Source organism: Lacerta agilis, chromosome 7 (genome assembly GCF_009819535.1).
Source record: "Lacerta agilis isolate rLacAgi1 chromosome 7, rLacAgi1.pri, whole genome shotgun sequence".
Taxonomy (NCBI): domain Eukaryota; kingdom Metazoa; phylum Chordata; class Lepidosauria; order Squamata; family Lacertidae; genus Lacerta; species Lacerta agilis.
Window position 1 is genome coordinate 8,411,228 of NC_046318.1, and position 21,480 is coordinate 8,432,707.

A 21,480-nucleotide genomic window follows, 5' to 3' on the forward strand; every position below is an offset into this window, starting at 1 on the left:
CTCACAACCCACAACCCCCAACTGAATTCTCCAACTCATCTCTCTCTATCCCCAACGGAACAAACTGACCGAACTAACTGCCCAAACCTCTGTGCTGAGTCTTAAACACAGCCGGACTCTGCCCCTGGGTGGTGGTGCAGAGGCACCCCCCTGGGGGCGGGGCGTTATGACACATGTGTTGTGATGTCACGATGCACGTCGGATGCACTGTGCATGCCTGGAATTTCCAGGCATGCGTAGTGCATCCGGGGCGGCACTGCTGTTCCCACGGCAAGCCGGTGAGTGAGCGGCGGCTCGTGGGGCTGCCCCGGCCATCCGTAAAGAGGCACGGACAGGGTGTCGGGCAGCGGGGGAGTGGCGGGAGGGGCCAGGGAGTGTCACCCCCTCCCCTGGAACCCGGGGCGGCCCGCCCCCTACGCCCCGCCCTTCCTACGCCACTGCCCCTGGGTTTTTATTGGTCAGACTATTAAACCTCTCACTATCTCCCCCCAATGTGACATCACCATACTGAGTGGGGCAAACGCCACAATGTGTGACTAGCAACATTCATCCAGGAGATTCCAGCCATTCCCAACAGTCAGCTATAAAACTTATAGGTTGCTCACCTTCTTAACATAGAAATATATAATGAAAACTTGTGCTGGCCACTTTGAACGCCTTGGTAGAAAGCAACATCCAACTGACGGTGAACCCAAAGGAGAGGTGAGCTTTATAAGCCCCAAAGTTCTTCTCTGGCTTGGATTAAAATCTGAGCCAAAAAGGATATTCCCAGCTTCCCTCCTGCCCTCCTCACCAGCTTCTCCTGATCCCCCAAAGCACTCCTGCCACTAGCTCCTCACTCCTACAACACCTTCCTAAACACCTTCCCCTTTCCCCTTAAAGGCTTAGCTTCAGGCAGCAGGAGCAAGAGCATTGCATGGAGACAGAGGAGGGGCAAGGGTGCCCCTGCCTCATGGGCATCATGTGCCACAGCTGTTTCCACCTCCCTGTATGATAAAGATTTAAGGGGAGGCAAAGGGTGGTTGGGGAATTGCAGATTGGCCCGGGAAATGAACTAAGTGGCTTCCTAGTTTTTGGAAAATAACTCGGCTCATTTCTGAATGAACCCAAGATGAGTCGGGACAAACTCACAGCTGCCTGCTCACAAGAAACAGTTATAACCTCCAAGGCTTTTTAGAACTGGATGTGGTGCCTCCAATCACAAAGGAATTCATATTTGATACTGCCGTTCGGAGAGAATCTGTTGGTGCGTGGTAAGAATTAATAATAATAATAATAATAATAATAATAATAATAATAATAATAATAATAATTTATTTGTACCCCGCCCATCTGGCTGGGTCCCCCCAGCCACTCTGGACGCCTCTAACAATATATATGTTGACTGGGTACTGACTGTTTATAATTCCACTTAACTTTATTATGAAGATGATTATTCACCCATCAGTAAAATTGATTGCATGACCAAAGTATTTAAAACGTGGCAAAAGAACAATTTTTTAAAACCCAGCATGTACCAGGTGTGTGTGTGTGTGTGTGTGTGTGTGTGTATACACACACACACACACACACACACACACACACACACACTTCCCATGATGCTGCAATCTTCCCTTGTACGTTTTGGAAGGCGGGGTGATGGTGGAAGAGCAGCTTCTCTGCCTGACACACATTGTCTGTTTCTGGACCTGCCTTGTCAGACTGCATGCTTGCCAACACTGATATATCAAAGGGGTCAGGTCAATAATGCTTCAACATAAAGTGAGCAGGACAGGTTCAAATGGCTGTACAGAGAATTCTGCACTAAGAAGTACTGGGAAAAATCCGAAGTAAATTCAATGGCAGACAAATTGATTTTCTGACTCTATCCTAGACAGCTGTTTGTTTATTTCTTGATTTGGAAGAAGCTTTTTATCACAGCCAAGGCATAAGATGAATGGAAAGTAAATATGGGCTCAATCCGACACAATGCTCTTCCGGGAAGCTGCATTGGACTGAATAGATTTCTTTCCCCATATTTGAATGGAGGTCAAATAAGGCAAGAAAATCTGGATCCTGATGGAGTGATTTGCTCATCCTAAACAAAAGGGTTGGAACTAGATCAATATCATCCTCAATGAAGCTGTAATGAAGGCATACTACAGGTGTCAGCAACTGGGGGTTCTTGCATTGACTCTTTCAGCAACTGGGGGTTCTTGCATTTCACTGTCCAACCATCTCATCCTCTGTCGTCCCCTTCTCCTTGTGCCCTCCATCTTTCCCAACATCAGGGTCTTTTCCAGGGAGTCTTCTCTTCTCATGAGGTGGCCAAAGTATATATTCAAATTGAACACATTCAAATTAGCAGAGTTTTCTTAAATTCAAATATTCCATAGAGGTCATTTAATCCAACCCAACTCAGTAGATGAGCTACAGAGCAGGATGAAACTACAGCATCTCTGAAAGATGGCTGTCCAGGCTCTGCTCAAATATCTCCAGTAAAGAAAAGCCTTCAGCAGAGCGTTCTGAACAGCTGTTACCATTAGGAAGCTTTCCTGATATTTAGCTGAAATCTGCCTCCTTGCAATTTGCACCCATTAGAGCACAAACATCAAGTCCAAGGTTCGATCCTTGGCATCCACTGGCAGCGTTGGGAAAGACCTTGGCCTAAAACTTCGGAAAGTCTAGATGGACTGAGCTAGATGAGCCAATGGGCTGATTTAGGATGAAGCTACTTCTTATGTTTCCATGTCCTGAGAAATTCTGATTCTTGTAGCCGAAGAGGCTGCAGCACTCTGAACGGCGTTTCATAAGCTGATCTAAGATGCTGATCTAACTATTTGCTGGCCAAGAGCATTATCATTATGGTCATGCATGTAAACAGAAATTTTATGAAATGGCCTGGGGGTAAAAAAGCAAAAAAAAAAAAAAAAAAAAACCCAGCACCTTATAAAGCAGAGACATCACCTTGCCGACAAAGGTCCGTATAGTTAAAGCTATGGTTTTCCCACTAGTAATGTATGGAAGTGAGAGCTGGACCATAAAAAGACTGATCACCGAAGAATTGATGCTTTTGAATTATGGTGCTGGAGGAGACTCTTGAGAGTCCCGTGGACTGCAAAAAGATCAAACTTATCCATCCTTAAAGAAATCAGCCCCGAGTGCTCACTGGAAGGACAGATCCTGAAGTTGAGGCTCCAGTACTTTGGCCACCTCATGAGAAGAGAAGACTCCCTAGAAAAGACCCCGATGTTGGGAAAGATAGAGGGCACAAGGAGAAGGGGGCAACAGAGGATGAGATGGTTGGACAGTGTTCTCGAAGCGACTAGCATGAGTTTGGCCAAACTGCGAGAGGCAGTGGAGGATAGGGGTGCCTGGCGTGCTCTGGTCCATGGGGTCACGAAGAGTCAGACACGACTGAACGACTGAACAACAACTAAGGGTACATTTGGAGAGGGTACCATAAGTTAGCGTGAAAGAGATAAAACCAAAAATCCTTTGAACTGAATTATTATTTTTTTAAATGCAACATACCCATGCTCTGTGTTCCTTCATCTTCAATTGGCTTTTAAAGGTAAAGGTAAAGGTAACCCTTACCATTAGGTCCAGTCGTGGACGACTCTGGAGTTGTGGCGCTCATCTCGCATTACTGGCCGAGGGAGCCGGCATACAGCTTCCAGGGCATGTGGCCAGCATGACTAAGCCACTTCTGTCGAACCAGAGCATTGCATGGAAACACCGTTTACCTTCCAGCCGGAGCAATACCTATTTATCTACTTGCACTTTGACGTGCTTTCGAACTGCTAGGTTGGTAGGAGCTGGGAGCTCACCCCGTAGCTGGGTTTCGAACCACTAACCTTCCGATTAGCAAGCCCAAGAGGCTCAGTGGTTTAGACCACAGCGCCACCCGCGTCTTTTAGAAAGGGTTAAAACAAATTCATGAAGGAAAAGGCTTCTGTGAACCTCTGAGGCAAAGGGGGGAACCTCCGTGTACAGAAGCAGCCTTAAACGAAGCGCAGGGAACAAATCCTAGGGGAATCTCATATGCTGCTCTGTAACTTCCAAGGGTATCTGACTGACCACTGTTGGAAACAGAGGGTGATATTCAGCTTCATGCCCTTCCAATTGTTCTGTCTGTGCAAACATTGCAGCTTGCCAGGTAGAAAGATTCATCCTCTCCTCTCCCTGTACACTGTTCTGGGGGTTCTCCCGGCCACCACCACCCCCAAGATAGGAGAGGGGGGGTGAGGCCCTTGGGGCATCTTAGAGTAGACTTCAAAATGGATTTATTTCGAAATAAAGGAGATGAGAATGGCAAACGTTCACTGCTCCCTACATGCAATCCAGAAAACAAACAGGGTGCCGTTTGCCAAAAGCTATCGAGATCTGTGTGCTACTGGTTTACAAGGTTATTATTACGCCCAAAGCTCTCACCCACTGGTCCTGCTCCCCCTACGCAATGATTATTTTCTTTGTTACAAGAACAATCGGCAATCGCTCCCCCCGCCCCGCCCCCGGCAATGGTTTCCTGCTAAGGCCAGCTTTATTCCAGAGTCCACTGGTTTTCCAGTGTTTGTGATATCTTTATTGAGCCCGGATAATATTGCTATCTCGGGTGAGTCTTACCACTCATCAAGAAGAAATTTGGAGCATTTAAATGATGAAAGGTTGTAGCAGATCGGTCTGCAACAACATCACAGTTTACACACATGTGCACGCACACACACACACACACACAGAGAGAGAGAGAGAGAGAGAGAGTTTCTAAGGAATGTAAGCAAGACAAATAGCCTTGATACTTTGCTTCACTGTCAGTAGCACTCTGGGGTTATTAGAAGCACTTCTTTATGCGCCGTAAGCAGAACAATAGTGTAGAAGGAATGATTAAATACCAGCTCTCTGAGAAATAGACATCTCATTGTGGCAGACCCAGCCTCACCACTGGGTGGTTTTGATAAAGGCAATATGAGTTGATAACTGATACAGTTTGCCAGGGAAGTCATCTGGGGATGCTGACAGCTACTATGGTTTAATAAAATCATTAGAATGTAAATGTTTTTATTGCAAAATAAAGAGCCTCCAGCAAAGTTGACACTATCGGAGCTCCCACCGCTGAATGAAAGCGCCGATTAGCATTCAAATGATATAATGATAGTCTGGTTATCTTTATTAAAATTTTTCAAATCGAGTCTTCATTTTGCATGATTGAGTTTTAAACAAATGCAATATCCAGTAGTATGGTAAGCTGGTTGGGACACTCTTGAAATAATTAAAGCATGTCTTTTATTTTATTTTATTTTTTAAAAAAAACATGCATTTCATAAGCCGTGGATTGAATTTGATGTTTTTAATATGACAATATCTTGTTAGCTTTGCATAAAAACAGAGATGTCAGACCATAATTATTGAAAGTTTACAAGTTTTAGACATATGTTTCGTGGTGCTGATTTCAATTTTCTGAAATGTGACGATATGCGTCAGTTGGTAAAATATAATCAAAGGATGTATTGATGGTCTCCCTTAATTTCACAGTTGACTCCTACCCCATAATTGATGATAAATAATATGTTTGATTCAAAGAAAAAATGATGTTTCACTTCCCTAATGTTTCACCAGTACTCAGAAGTTCAAAATTGTTCATTGGTAACAAAATAGAGAAACAAAGGGAAACATGAATCTCTTAGACACCCATTATTTTGGGGTAGCTTTGTGGAAGTATCTTGCAGTTTGAGGCTGGGTTTACCCGGAAACATATGCACTCAGACCTCAGTGTCATCTTGAGATACCATGAAGAATAAAAAGAATTATATGTGAGTGATAGGTGATATGAAACTGCTTAAGCCCAACCTAGCAGTTTGAAAGAATGAAGTGCAAGTAGATAAATAGGTACCACTCCAGCGGGAAGGTAAATGGCATTTCCGTGCGCTGCTCTGGTTCGCCAGAAGCGGCTTAGTCATGCTGGCCACATGACCCGGAAACTGTACGCCGGCTCCCTCGGCCAGTAAAGCGAGATGAGAACCGCAACCCCAGAGTTGTTTGCGACTGGACCTAACAGTCAGGGGTCCCTTTACCTTTACCTATGCCCAGAATAAATTTCAAGGAATACAGTTTTGGGCCTTTTCCTGGTAAATAAATTTGTATCTTCTGCTACCTCCAGTAGAAGAAATCTGGGTTGGGAACTTTCCTTTCATTGAGGCCAATGCAGTATTTGTGAGAAGAACTATGAGAAAGCTTAGACTTTAAAAATCCAGTAGATGAGAAATTATAAATTGACTCTGCAACAAAATGTTGTGTGAAGCACTCCTGGTCAAGGTATCAGCCAGCCAGGCATGTGCCATTTTCCAAGATACTCCATTCCATTCCCCTTACTTCCTGCCCCCCAATCTTCATTCAGCATTTGGGGGAAGCCTACTGGCGTTTCAGCTTTCCCCCCAAAGTTATTTTTTGTACTTCAGTTACAGGTGGGTAGCCGTGTTGGTCTGCCATAGTCAAAACAAAATCAAAAATTCTTTCCAGTAGCACCTTAGAGACCAACTGAGTTCCAACATTGTGTATGCAATCAAATGCCAACAGTGCCCTTCAGCTCTCTATATTGGACAAACAGGCCAAACCCTACGCCAAAGGATAAATGGACATAAATCTGATATCAGGAATCACAAGACAGAGAAACCAGTAGGAGAACACTTCAATCTCCCAGGACATTCTATAAAAGATCTCAAAGTAGCTGTCTTAATACAAAGAAATTTCAGAAATAGACTGGAAAGAGAAGTGGCTGAATTACAACTAATCACCAAACTTAAAACCACAGAGAAACCTGGTCTGAACAAAGACATTGGATTCTTATCTCATTATACATAACAAAGCTATCTTTAGCCATCTCACCCCTTGCCTTTCCCTGCAAGACTAATTACAGCCGTTAAGAGTCGTCAACAGGTTTTCCACACCTATCAGCTGATCACCCATTCCCACCACCCTTCTGAGCAATACTCCTCCCCACTCCCTCACTATATTTAAGGATCTGGTGACTTCTGTTTCAGTGTATCTGAAGAAGTGTGCATGCACACGAAAGCTCATACCAGGAACAAACTCAGTTGGTCTCTAAGGTGCTACTGGAAAGAATTTTTGATTTTGTTTTGTACTTCAGGACACTTGAAATTTTGTACTTATCCAAACCTGCAGAAACTTTTCTCTTGTAAATGAGGGGTGTTGTTGTGGCTACATCAGGCTCCATGCTCTGGGAATGAGTTGAGTTGGGAACTGTTTTGGTTTCATGGGTCAGATTTTCATTAGGATCTGCTTTGTGGACCAAATTTGGTTGGGGGGAGGGGCGTATGCGAGGCCACCCATCTGTTGATCACATGTTGATGGAGCAGGTAGGTTATCCAGACCATCTGTCAAAATCCAGCCAGTGTGGGGACCACTGAGCAAAGGGTAGAAAAGCACTTCTTTCTCTCCTGATCAATGCCATTGAACCCGAGGATCTAGACATCTGTGCCCCAGGCCTGAAAGCTGCCTCAGTTCCTGGACAGCTCCTGGATTCTCAGGTCTATAGCAGTAGAAGAAACACCAAGCCAGGCAGGAACATCATCAAAGTAGGTGAGACTACTTTGAAGGGACCAGGACCATAACAACATAACAGCTTGCTGATCAGGCCAATGGCCCATCTAGTCCAGCATCCTGTTCTTAGTGGCCTACCAGATGCCTCTAGGATGCCCGCAAGTAGAATCCAAGCATCCTTGAGGCATCTGGTTTCCAGCAACTGGTATTCAGAAGCCTCCATGAAGGCAGAGCACAGCCATAATTGCTGGTAGGCGTAGATAGTCTTATTTTCCATGAATTTGTCCAATCCTCTTAAAGCCATTCAAGTTGGTGGCCATTGCTGCTTCTTGTGGGAGAGAGTTCCACACTATAGTTATTTGCTGCATGAAGCAGTACTTTCTTTCCTCCATCCTAATTCTCCCAACATGCAGCTGCATCGGAGGTCCACGGGATCTAGTGTTATGAGTGAGAGTGAAAAGCTTTTCTCTACCCACTTTCTTGACGCCCTACATAATTGTGTAAACTTCTACATCGTGCCACTTCTTACTGTTTTTCTAAACTGAAAAGCCCCGAGTGCTGCAACCTTTCCTCAGAGGGGGGCTGCTCCAACCCTGATCATTTTTGCTGTCTTTTTCTGAATGATAGCAGATAAAGCTTCTGGTTCCTACGTCTGAGGTTATTATTATTATTAAAGATTTTCTTGATTTACAAAAGTGTGCGCAATGTCTCTCTCGTATTTTTCCCATGCAACATTTTTACAAATCAGTTTGGGTTGTTGAGACATTAGGGAGAGAAGGGGGAAAGGAGGTGGGTGGGATGGGGGAATGGGTGGGGTGGGGTGACGATGTTTCTATTTTCCTTAATATATGTAGGGTTTGGTGTCAGCGTTGATTGTGTAGGTTCTCTGTTGTTCGCTTGTGTTTCTTTGGCGGTGAGAGAGGTCGGAGTTGGCGTAGGGTGTGATTGTTCATTTGTGGTTGGCTGTGGTGATCTTTGGTTTCCTCTGTGAGTGGTGTTGGTGGGTGTTTTGGATCAGGTTAGCCATATTGATTTGTATGCCGTCGGTAGATTGTTGTCATTCTCTTGTTGGGCTGTGAGAGCCAGTGTGGTGTAGTGGTTAAGAGCAATAGACTTGTAATCTGGTTAACCGGGTTCGCGTCTCCGCTCCTCCACATGCAGCTGCTGGGTGACCTTGGGCTAGTCACACTTCTCTGAAGTCTCTCAGCCCCACTCACCTCACAGAGTGTTTGTTGTGGGGGAGGAAGGGAAAGGAAAATGTTAGCTGCTTTGAGACTCCTTTGGGTAGTGATAAAGCGGGATATCAAATCCAAACTCCTCCTCCTCCTCTTCTTCTTCTTCTTCTTCTTCTTCTTCTTCTTCTTCTTCTTCTTCTTCTTCTTCTTCTGTGTGATGAAGGGGAACCATACAGGGGTGAAGGTGTCTTCTTCTGTTTGTCCCCGTGTCAGTTTCAGGTTACTGGTTAGTGAGTTGATTTCCCGCTGAAGCAACAGCTCCATTTGATTTCTAGCCTCCGTGGACTTCCCCTCATCTACCTCCTCACTGGGTGGCCTTCTCAGTGCACCCCTGCTGCTGTGTGGACCCTCAACAGGCACCCACCATACTGCCCCATGACATCAGCTGTGTTCAAGCCCTTCTGCATTAGGAAAATGGACAAAAAGATCAAAAACACTACTGGAATGCTGGGGTAAATGTAACTTAGCCTGATCTTGGCAAGGCAACTTTTAATGCTCCAGTAACAGAGATTATATGTACGGCAACAAAAACGAATACTTTCAACGTGCCAGATTTTTTTCAGGGAGCAAATTGCACTGTGTTACCCTTATAATAAATATAGAGGGTTGGAGGGAAACCCCAAATCTCGTTTATAACTTCTTCTGACAATCAAACCTTTCAAGATTTAATAATTGGAGCAAGGTTTGGGCTGTTACAAAGTTTTAGCAGTTTATAAAGCAGAGCTTAAAATGGAAAAGTAATAAATGTTTACCAAATGGGTCGTTCTGCATTAGTGGGCATGTGGCGTATTATGGTAATTTGTAGTAGTTTGCGTTCCATAAGTTACATTAAAAGATGTTTATACAGGATGGCATGAACTAGTAAAACGTACACACACACACACACACAGGCAGGAGAGGCATACATTCCAGTGCTTACATTGTAAAGCTATTTTACAGAATATACTGCGCTTTTATACGTGCTCTAGGAGAGGTCCGAAAGCAATATGAAAGAAAAGCTCTGGGGGAAAAGATTTCTTTTTCTGAAAAAGAAGTGAAAAAAATTCCTTGGTTTACTCTCACTGGTGCATTTGTCTTTGTTAACAGCACAAGTTATGTTTTCTCTCTTTTACCTTTCATACCTGGGGTCCCCAATGTACTGCTCATGGGCACCAACATGCCCTCAGATACCCTTCATAGGATCTGCCAATGTCCCCTGCCCCTCCTATGTTTAAAGAGTGTTTTTGGCTTTGTTGTTGTTATTTGGGAGATTTTCTTTTGTGGGGGGTATCCTCCTGTTTGCCTACACAGTGGTACCTCTAGTTAAGAACTTAATTTGTTCCGGAGGTCCGTTCTTAACCTGAAACTGTCCTAAACCAGAGGCGTGCTTTCGCTAATGGGGCCTCTTGCTGCCACTGCGCCGCTGGCACACAATTTCCGTTCTCATCCTGGGGCAAATTTCTCAACTCGAGGTAACTCTTCCAGGTTAGCAGAGTTTGTAACCTGCAGCGTTTGTAACCCGAGGGATTTGTAACTCGAGGTACCACTGTATATTGTTTGCTTTCGGTGTGTGTAGGTTTTTGCCACAGTTTGTTGGTTGAGTTTTAAGCTTTTCCAGCTTTTTTCCTTTGTGAAATTGATATTTTGTGATGCCCATTACAGTTTCTTACATTTCCAGATCTGCCCCCAGGCCTCCCCAAAATAAGGTAATAATAATAATAATAATAATAATAATAATAATAATAATAATAATAATAATATAGTCCGCCCATCTGGCTGGGTTTCTCCAGCCACTCTGGGCAGCTCCCAACAGAATATTAAAACAGAGTAGAAATCAATCATTAAAAATGTCCCTAAACAGGGCTGCCTTCAGATGTCTTCTAAAAGTCAGATAGTTGTTTATTTCCTTGACATCTGATGGTGGGCCATTCCACAGGGCGGGCGCCACTACCGAGAAGGCCCTCTGCCTGGTTCCCTGTAACCTCGCTTCTCACAGTGAGGGAACCACCAGAAGGCCCTCAGCACTGGACCTCAGTGTCCGGGTTGAACAATGGGGGTGGAGATGCTTCTTCAGGTATACTGGGCCAAGGCCGTTTAGGGCTTTAAAGGTCAGCACCAACACTTTGAATTGTACTCGGAAACATACTGGGAGCCAATGTAGGTCTTTCAGGACTGGTGTTATATGGTCTCGGTGGCCACTCCCGGTCACCAGTCTAGCTACCGCATTCTGGATTAGTTGCAGTTTCCGGGTCACCTTCAAAGGTAGCCCCACATAGAGCCCATTGCAGTAGTCCAAGCGGGAGATAACCAGAGCATGCACCACTCTGGCAAGACAGTCTGCGGGCAGGTAGGGTCTCAGCCTGCATACCAGATGGAGCTGGTAGGCAGCTGCCCTGGACACAGAATTGACATGCGCCTCCATGGACAGCTGTGAGTCCAAAATGACTCCCAGGCTGCACACCTGCTCCTTCAGCACCCTATGATTTATGGATTTTCAGTAGACATTATTGCACATCCTACCTGTCCACACACACACACACACAGAGAGAGAGTGAACCTTGTGGGCACTGAGGTTTGTGTCTACATATGCCAGAGCTACGTAGTTTCCCCTCAGTTAGTAACCTCTACTTCTTCACACAGTGCATAAATAACCATGGGACCAGAGGAAGGTAGCGTACTCTTGACCTCAAATACTACTTGCTGGTTTCCCACAGGCTTCTGGTTGGCCACTTTGAAAACAGGATGCTGGACTAGATGGGCCATTGGCCTGATCCACCAGACCCTTCTTATTTTCTTATATCAATCCTAAAGCCACTGTTCCATAATGCAGTGCTAAAGGGATGTTAGAAAGGGAAGCACTCTCATTATAACCTGGAAAACTAACACAACGTTGTCCATGTTGGACTGCAGCATAGGCCGAGTTCCGATAAAGCAGTAGGGTTAAGACTGACAGAGCCAAGAAAGGAAAACTGGAACATGCACTGCTTCAGATGAAGGAACAAAATGCCGAAAGAAAGAGCTTGTGCGAATGAGAAACGGTGTATGTGGCCAACAGCTGTCGATGTGAGAACTTCACACCTTAATTTGATTAATCGTCCAAATCTTTGGCTTCAGGCTGTTATTTTAAATCAATTTCTTTTCACCCTTTTAAAGAGATATATATGGCAATGAGTTGCTCTCTGTCTCATATCTGTCCCACTCCCAAATATTAGAAAATGATTAAAGGGAATCCAAGCCCCTATTCACTTTCTTTTTCCAAAGCAAAACAAGCAAATGTTGTGGGTTATGTTTGATTTCTTGCGTTCTAAGCTTTTACCGGTAAGTACCCCATAAGCAAGACCTGAATAAATCTGAAAAAACAATTGCTATGAACTTTAACATATTTATTTATAACAATATTTATATACCGCTAATATATATTTTAAAAAAACAAAAACCCCACAACAAAGCCATTCTTATTTTGAAGAATTGTCTACAGTACAACCAAATCTGATATCAGATCCTATGGAACTCATTTCCACTGGAGTCATGCTTACCCCTTAGATTCTGGAATTTAGACATGCCCCGAAGGCCTCTTTCTTCATTGCTGCTTTTATCTGATACAACAAATGTGTCTCCAGAGAAGCATCTCATATTAATCTGCGCATCTGTTCTGCCCACTGTCTCTTTTCTAATAGACCCACTCTTTCTGAGGGTCACTTTTTGGCAATGACGTACCTCTGAAAAGTAGTTTCAAATAATAAATAGAGGAATAAAAGGAAGAGGTGGGAGCGGAGATCTGGATTCATTTCCCCACGCCTGGAACAGATTGATACCGTTGCAGAGTCGCTTTTGAGTCCCATGCGTGCAACCCTGACACCTAGCTTTTCAGCTTGGAGGGAATGCACTGTTTTCAACTCCATGTCCAGTTCCTCCTGCATGTATGATTAGGACAAGCAGCTACTGCATGGGTAGGCAACCTAAGGCCTGGGGGCCGGATGCAGCCCAATTGCCTTCTAAATCCAGCCCGTGGACAGTCCAGGAATCAGCATGTTTTTACATTAGAATATGCCCTTTTATTTAAAATGCATCTCTGGGTTATTTGGGGGTCCTGCCTGGTGTTGTTTTTTATTTTATTTTACCTGAGTCGAATGTGTGCTTTTATTTAAAATGCATCTCTGGGTTATTTGTGGGGCATAGAAGAAGAAGAGTTTGGATTTGATGTCCCGCTTTATCACTACCCGAAGGAGTCTCAAAGCAGCTAACAATCTCCTTTCCCTTCCTCCCCCCACAACAAACACTCTGTGAGGTGAGTGGGGCTGAGAGACTTCAGAGAAGTGTGACTAGCCCAAGGTCACCCAGCAGCTGCATGTGGAGGAGCGGAGACGCGAACCCGGTTCACCAGATTACAAGTCTACCGCTCTTAACCACTACACCACACTGGAATTTGTTCACCCCCCCCCCAAAAAAAAATACAGTGGTGCCCCGCTAGACAAATTCCTCGCTAGATGAAAAACTCGCTAGACGAACGGCATTCGCTAGCGGAAGGCTGCCCCGCAAGACGAAAAAGTCAATGGGGCTGCCTCGCAAGACGATTTTTATTTATTTTTTTGCGTGAAAACCTCCGCTCTGCATTGCCGCTTCACTAGACGAAAAATTCGCTCTACGAAGACACTCATAGAACGAATTATTTTTGTCTAGCGGGGCACCACTGTAGTCTGGCCCACCACATGGTCTGAGGGACAGTGGACAGTGGACCGGGCCCCTGTTGAAAAAGTTTGCTGACCCCTGAGCACATGTTTAAGACCACTGTGTTTAGTAGGTTTGTGTGCATCTGTGTTGCCTTCCTGGGTAAAAGGAATGGCCTAGCCCTGGGATAAACAAATAGATCTCTCGGGAGCATTCTGGAAAGGCAGCAAATACTTCTCTCTTTGCATGCGTATAGAAAGGCAATTGTCTTGTGCAGATGATGTCTTGTTACAATATCTTACATCACCAGAGGAATTCCCTGATGACATGGGGTGGGAAAGGGGAGGGATATAGTTATAAGCAATGACACTTCTTTTTTTTTTTGTTAATAGCCACTTAGAAGGTGGGAGAGGAAGAAACCAACTAGCTTCAAAACGTGACCATCTTCATAAAACATAAAAATGGGCATGAATTGCCGAGGGGGTGGGGGTGGGGGCACCACCTCACAGCAGACCCATTTATATTGCGCTCGGGGGACTTCGAGGACCCGGCCAATCCTTGCAAAAAACTTGTGTGAGCTCGAAGGGGCCCTGCAAGATTAATCACCGCTGTGATGCAGATCCGGCGCATTTGGTGAAAAGATAAATGTGTAAACCCCTGTGTCAAAACCCGTGGTGTGGCCCACATGGTAATTCAGGGTCAGTAATTGAACTTCACTCTAATTATTCTGGAGAGATAATATTAACTTACAGTTGAGAGTGTGAGAGAAGAGTCCATAATTCATCACTCGATGGGGCTCCTCATCGCATTGTGTTATTGAAATATGATGGCTCCCCTTTTATCCTGTCATAATGACAACTGATGTGCTTATTTTCTTTCTCTGTGTCTCCAGGGGATGATGAAATAGTAAGCAAACATTTTTTTTTTCCTCGGGAAGGAACGGCACTTTATCACACTGGCTTCGACTCTGAAAAAGCGCTTGCAAAAAATCACAGTTACCAGAACTTAAATTTCTTTCTTCACCCCAGCCTTCTGTGATGGATTATTTATCGACAGTTGTATCAAATATAGCAAGATATCTTCATCTAAGACAGCCAGGCTTCTTGGTATTTTTTTTAAAAGAGTACTTTAACTTTTACTTAGTTCAGTCAACAGTTCACCCAGCTGTAGCTGGTTAATCGGTGGGTCTGAGCATTATACAAACATTTTCGATGCCAGTGTGCCACTGGAAACAGGAAACAGTAAATATAACCTTTCTTTCTGAGTAGTAGCTTTTGGTTATTCAGTTGTATATAATCTCCACTATCTCAAAAAGCCCTGGTATTTTTCTATCCTTATTCCATTTTTAACTGCTCAGTTGCCTTTTTTAGATTGCCAATGCTCCCCACTGTCCTCAAAAAAATGTGAAGGCCTCCGTCATATGTTACTACAGCGATACAGCTACTTCTCTATGGCTTTTTTCCACATTGTTATTCCAATATTATGGGCAGGGCCAATTACATGACTACATGGGCAGGGTTCCTTCTCATTTGACCATTGACTGGACTGGAGGGAGGGTAACGATTTGATGAGAAGTTACCCTGAGCTGAAGCCATTGAGAAGTGGTACAATATGGCAGGGTTCCAGTTACAGGTAGGTAGCCGTGTTGGTCTGCCATAGTCAAAACAAAATAAAAAAATAAAGAAATTCCTTCCAGTAGCACCTTAGAGACCAACTAAGTTTGTTCTTGGTATGAGCTTTCGTGTATCTGAAGAAGTGTGCATGCACACTTAAGCTCATACCAAGAACAAACTTAGTTGGTCTCTAAGGTGCTACTGGAAGGAATCTTTATTTTATTTTTTATTTTGTTTTGAATATGGCAGGGTTGTAATGAAGCCATTTGTAACACCTAGGAGCTTAGGAGGCTGTGTAGGGGAAACGCAGAAGACCATTGTAATTTTGAGGAGTTAGATGACATATCTCTTTCCCTTTTACATCCCCGGTTTAAGGTTTGCCGATTCATGGTGGTATCAATTGTTTTTCACACACCTGTGTCAGGAGCTTCCTGGGTCTCCTGTGTTCTAAGTGGTGATTGGCTATTGGGGAAGATACCCAGTTGGAGTGAGTTGGGTTAGAGACTCTCAGCTGCTCCGCATTAGTCGCACCCGGGGTCCCGGGCTGGTCATGAGTGATGCCTGCTAACTAGGTCCAATCAATCAAATCAAAGTTGGCTATAAAAGCTGTAGGCTGAAGGGGCTCAGTGATCTTCTTCACAGATTGAGGTAGCAGATGCTGTGAGATTATTGACTGGGGTCTCTCTTGCTGTTCTACCTGGAGCTCCAGGCAGCTGAAGGGGAGATTGTGTGGGACTCCTGTCTGGTATGCTATAATTTGTGTTTTGTATGCCTGTTGCTATCTGTTAACCTTATGCAAATACAGCATTGCTTGTTCTTCATCCACTGGTGTGCTTATTGGCTCCAGATCCAGAAAGAACCCTGCCCTTGGCAGAACAGGCTATACAAAGTTAAATAAATAGAATATAGCCAACTACTCAGCTGGGGTTATTGCCACCAACCTCTGTTTTGCCATATTTCTCTGGCTGGGCCGAGAGCACCCTTAAACTTTATAAGTCTTCTCACTGCAGGCTGCGTTGAGGGTAAGGTGTTATGGAGCATGAGATGGTTTCTCTAATAAGCATACACATCACAGCTTTTCTAAATTTCCCACATGGAATTGGCTTGATTCTTCTTTTTAGGAGTTAGAGCAGCAAGATGAAAGACCACCTTATAAAGTTAAGCAAGGTAAGTGCTGTCATTCACACCCCACCAAGGTCCCAAAATTGAGGGGGCTATTTCTCACTCTTCCAAAAATTCCTTCCCACCACTTTTGCGGTGTGTGTGTGTGGAGCAAATGGATCCCTGAATATATTTCTGTGTGCATGGGTGTGATTTTTATTCATTTGTTAATTAAATTTAACAAAATGTATCAAGCACTTGTTTGTAATAAAACCTCTAAGAGGCCCACCACTAATATAAATGGTGGCTGCAAGCCGGCTCAGTCATGTTGTGTTGTGTATCTCCACCCATCATGGGGGGCATTGAAGAAGCATTGTGTGGGGTGTCAAATGCAGGAGCAGTCAAACACAACATTGCTAGAGTGGACACAAAAGGCATCTTAGTCCACCAGCCGGAACTTCCTGTTTATTCTGGGCTGGGATGGACTTCCTCTGTGTAACTGGAGATGGGTGTGGTCTCACCTGGGCAGGTTAACACAAAACCACAGGGGCCAGACTCCATCTTCCTCTTTTGGATCGGCTGCTCAATTGAGCAACATCTAATTAAGGCAAAGATGCTCCCTTGGCGAGAAAACAAAGGCGCTTTCTCCCATATGGAGATAGTTTCCACATGTATACTATTTTCTAAGCTAAAAGTCTGCCTTCTGGGATCCTTTTGTGAACAGGTGTGTAAGTAAACTCTTTTTATGCTTTTATAGAAGACTACGTAGTGTCTTATTTTGAGAGGGATTAAAAGGGGAAAGTACCAGGACATTATTAAAAGAGCAAGTTATCTGCTGTGTGCGTTTAAAAGGGGAATGTTAACTCTGCTGATATTGTTGAACTTGTAAAACACAAGTTGGAATAGGATATATCTTAAACCATATATCCTCTCCCGCATCCCTAAACATTCCCACACATTGCATATCCACATCAGCAGCACAATTAGCATCCTTTTTCTGGATCGAGGCAACGGATGGCTGGTTTGGAAATAGGAACTGTTATCATCCCCTCAAATGCCAGTGCTTCCCAATGGAATCTGCCTGCATGTTCAACTGTCAGGCTGGATCTAGGCACGTCAAAGAAGCGTTTCAGTTAAACGCATTGTAAACTCATACAGGGAAATCCGGTAGGGAAAGCCGGGACTCCACAGCGCCATTTGGTGTCAGTGTTATATCGCATTTGCAATACATATAAAATGTTTTTTCCCCCCTTTATCGATCTAGCCGAGTCCCCAGTCATCACATGTACAGAGGTCAAGTGTGCATGCTTATAGTAGTCAAATGATCCATAGCATTTTAAACTCCACGATGAAAGATTGGCTCACAAGTTTAGGGAAAGGAGAGGGTGGGGAATCTAGCTTCTTTAAAAAAACATTTCTGCTTCCTAAATATTGGAGGGATCTGATCAAGTTCACTTAAATTTTGCCTGCAGCAGATGTGGAGGTTCCACATTAATACTTCTGAAGATTTTCAGAGGGAAGCCAAAAGACTACTGCATTCCCCGAGGTGGTTGCTGCACACATGCCTAGGTTAAAACTGCTCAAATCGCGGGCTTGTTGAACAAAGGTGAGAGGTGAATAATTACTTTGGTTTCTTCACTGTCTTTCTTAATTATTGCATTTGACCCTGTTGTCCGTAGGAAGCATTATAAATTCTGATAAAGTTCCATGAATGGGACGTTTTAATGAACTACTCACAGCAGTCACCTGTCAGCAGCAAATATAGTGGCGGGAGCCAGCGAAAATTTATCTCCCCGGCACAATACGTAGCACTGATTTTTCACAGGGACCCAGACTAATTTAACTCTGCTGTTTTCTGAATTAACAAGGCTTGTCCTCAAACCTTTTGACATAGGAGCATTCTGTCCTGGTATTATTCTCTTGCTCACCTCCCCGCCCGCCCGCCCCCTCAGGACACACTTTATTTAATCCATCTGGAGCCTGGGTAAGTAAGTTCTTTTGCTTTCCCTGACCTCTGTGATTTATGTTTCATATTTCATGCTGTGGTTGGTCTTCCCTCCCCCCTTAAATCCCCTTTCTCTCTATTGTCAGGGCTTTTCCCCTCCTCCTTTGGTCCCCCACTTCCCCCCCTCCCGCCTCAAGAAGGAAGGATAAATACTTGACAAGTTGTTTGTTGTCATGCAAGCCCTGACACAGTTGGAGAGGAATATAATTCAATATGCCAGAACCTAAATGCTGATAGATCATTGGTTGCTGGGTAGGCCAAAGGGTTGTGCCACTCATAATTCCCACCCCCCACACACACACTGTTCCAACCTTTTGCAGAATTTGATGCATCTTTAGGTGGTAAATCATGCCTGGCACAATTTGTCTCTCACGAAATGCAAAAAAAAGTGTAATTGTACGTGAAGAAGAAAGTCAAATTCTGTGTTCTGCACCCGCCCACATGCGTTCTCCTTTATCGATCGGTTTGTACATGTATGTCTGAAGGGGGGGGAGAATTATGGAATTGGGGGCAGGTGGAGGAAGAGAGAATGGAACGGAAGGGGGGGTGGAAATAATTTTTAAAAGACCATGTTGGAAATGCAATCTGTCTTCTTTGACTCGATGTTTATATCCTCCTTATCAGATTCCTTGTTTAATGCCACACACCCCCATCCCATAAATCTGATGGAACACAATAGCATTGATAAAACGGAAGTAAATTCCTCCTATTAGTGACTGACAGCAATTGGAGCAAAATTAAGTTGCACTATGATATCGTTTTATACTACACACACACACACACACACACACACAGTGCAAATAACCTAGTTTGAATAATCACAGCCCATGTCCTTTTTAAATGATTTTTTTTCTCCCCCATTTAAAGGGAGGCCTTTGATGTGATAATATTAATTCCCTCTGTGCTGGGAGAAAGGTGGGGGAAAACCTAGGAGAAACGGAAATTAAATGAGTAATGCAGTGTCAGTCAATCTTTTAAACCGGCTCCTTATTAACAGCTAATCATTTTGTCATTTTGTCGCTCAAAGAAATGAATTTGATAGGAGGAGAAGGGAATGTTTTATGTTTATTTTCATTAAGCAGAAACAGTTGTGGAAATATTATATTATTATCGAGACACAGTGCATTTTAAGTGGTCTCTGTTCAGTGTGTCGCTATTTTTCTTCCCTGATGGTATCTGATTGCTATAATTTTGAATAATCCCTGTATATTATATATTTATATAAATTGAAATGGATATGCATCTGGGGGCCTGCTGTAGGATTCTAGCACTGGAGGAGCTTTAAGGTTTTGTTAGCCTGTTTCTTTTCAACATGTTTATTCAGAAGTAATCGTTGTAAGTTAGCTGGCCATGCAGTGTAAAAACCAAAGGCTTTGTGCCCAAAGGTCGGTGGACACATTTGGAATATTCAGAGAGTGATGTGGGCATCTTCCCCTTTCCCCTGGTATTTTTGGGTTGGCCTCAAACATCTGAAAGCGGTACACATGTGTGAGCAGCCATCTGTGTGTATAGACACTTCAGTGACTGATCACATCACCCAATGAAGTTGGTTGGCAATGGGTGCAGGACCAGGGCACGAAAGCACTTCTTCACACAATGACCGTTCCCCACATCAAATGGGGTACGCATTTTGCGTGGTCGCATGCAGCTGCCTGCATCCCAGAGCAGCTCCTGGTAGTTCGGGCTGGCTTCACCTTCCCAGGCTGGATACCTGTGGTTTCTGCCTACCTCAGCCAGCCGCCCAATCCCGCCTGGGGGAGGTGTCACCAGGGGGATTGGCCAGGTAAGGGGAGGGAACACAGACCCACACAGTAGAAGGTTCTACATACCTGGGAGCACCAGTCGGGCTCCAGAGCTTCTCCCACCCTCCACTCCCTCAATTAACTTTTTCATGTTGCAGGTTAACCTCTTTTCCACAGGCACGCAGGCGCTGCTATGTCAAGGCCACTGTTGAAGGGCCGGAAAAGAATTTCCTTGCATTGGCAGTTTTCGCCTTTCCCATAGCAATACGTAACAACTTTGGCGGTTGCAGGCCTTGGGCGGAATCCTTTAGTCATCTTCATAAAGGGGGGGGGACGTGGGGCGGGGACCCCACACCCCCATGGCATCTCAATTTCAGGGTTCCCGTTAAAGGGGTTTGGGGGGGAGGCCAATTTTAATCCCATAGCACGTTGTCTTGAGTCATTTTTCCACTCGGGGGTCGCCTGGGGTTGGGGGAACTCTGCCTGAAAAGAGAGAGGCTGTCATCCTAATCACAGTAGATTTTGGAAAGGGATGTGCTCAATCTAGATGGGTGGCCCAAACTCTGAATCCTGGTTTCTGGCTGCGTTTTCAAATGTGGTTATTGGGTCCCCTCTAAAGTGTTTATTTGTGACCCATTGGGTCCTTTTTGTGGGCACGGGAGGGAGTATTTGCAGGTGCACTTGACGCCCATGGGTGCTGCACTGGCAACCCCCACTTTGGAGAGCGTGTGATGAAGAAACTGCTGCCGATCTCGTTATAGCCGTGGAGTTGCAGGACGGTTGTGAATATTATGCACTCACCTGATCAAAGCCCTCTTGTGTTCCTTTGTCACATTCAGGACAGCTTTAACAGACTTCAACACTGTGAGCTGGTCCTAAAAGGAATAGCTGACACTTGCTTTGCTGTTTGATATCCTGCACTGGCTCACTAGCTTGGATGGCCCATTTTCACTCTCAAAGAAAATTCTTGCACCAGCTTTGCTCTGCAGAAAATACTATTTGGAAGTTTGGGTTGTAGGAAGGCATTTTGCAGTTCATGCAAAAAGTTGAAAGCCTTTCCCAAACCTATGCAATACAGCAGAATGGGAACGCTTTGCCATAAACTTTCCCCTAAAGATTTTTTTTTTTTTGGCCTTTTAAAATAATTTTTATTTGATTTTTACAAATTCATTCACAGAAGTAGTATTATTACAAATAATAAAGTTTACACAAGATGTTTCCAAATCTCAAGACTTCCCTCCTCCCCTCCGTGGGTTCTTTAAATTACTTTTTTGTTTTAACTGCATATTATAAATCCATCTAAGTTACAATCCTCCATTGTATCCAAAATCTATGTGTCATTGTAAGAGTTAAAGCCTGCCAAAGAGTTCAAGTGTTTACAGTGGTCTTTCAAATGCAGTATATATTTGTCCAATTCCTTGTTGAAGTTTTGATCCTCCTGATCTTTGATTTTCCCGGTTAATCTTGCGATCCCTGCTTGGTCCAATAGTTTCATCTGCCACTCCGCCCTAATAGGTATCTTGGTCTTTCCTCGATAGTTCAGTACTGAAAGCCTTTCTTTTATCCATTCTATAAACATCATTCAGCTGATGATATTGTAA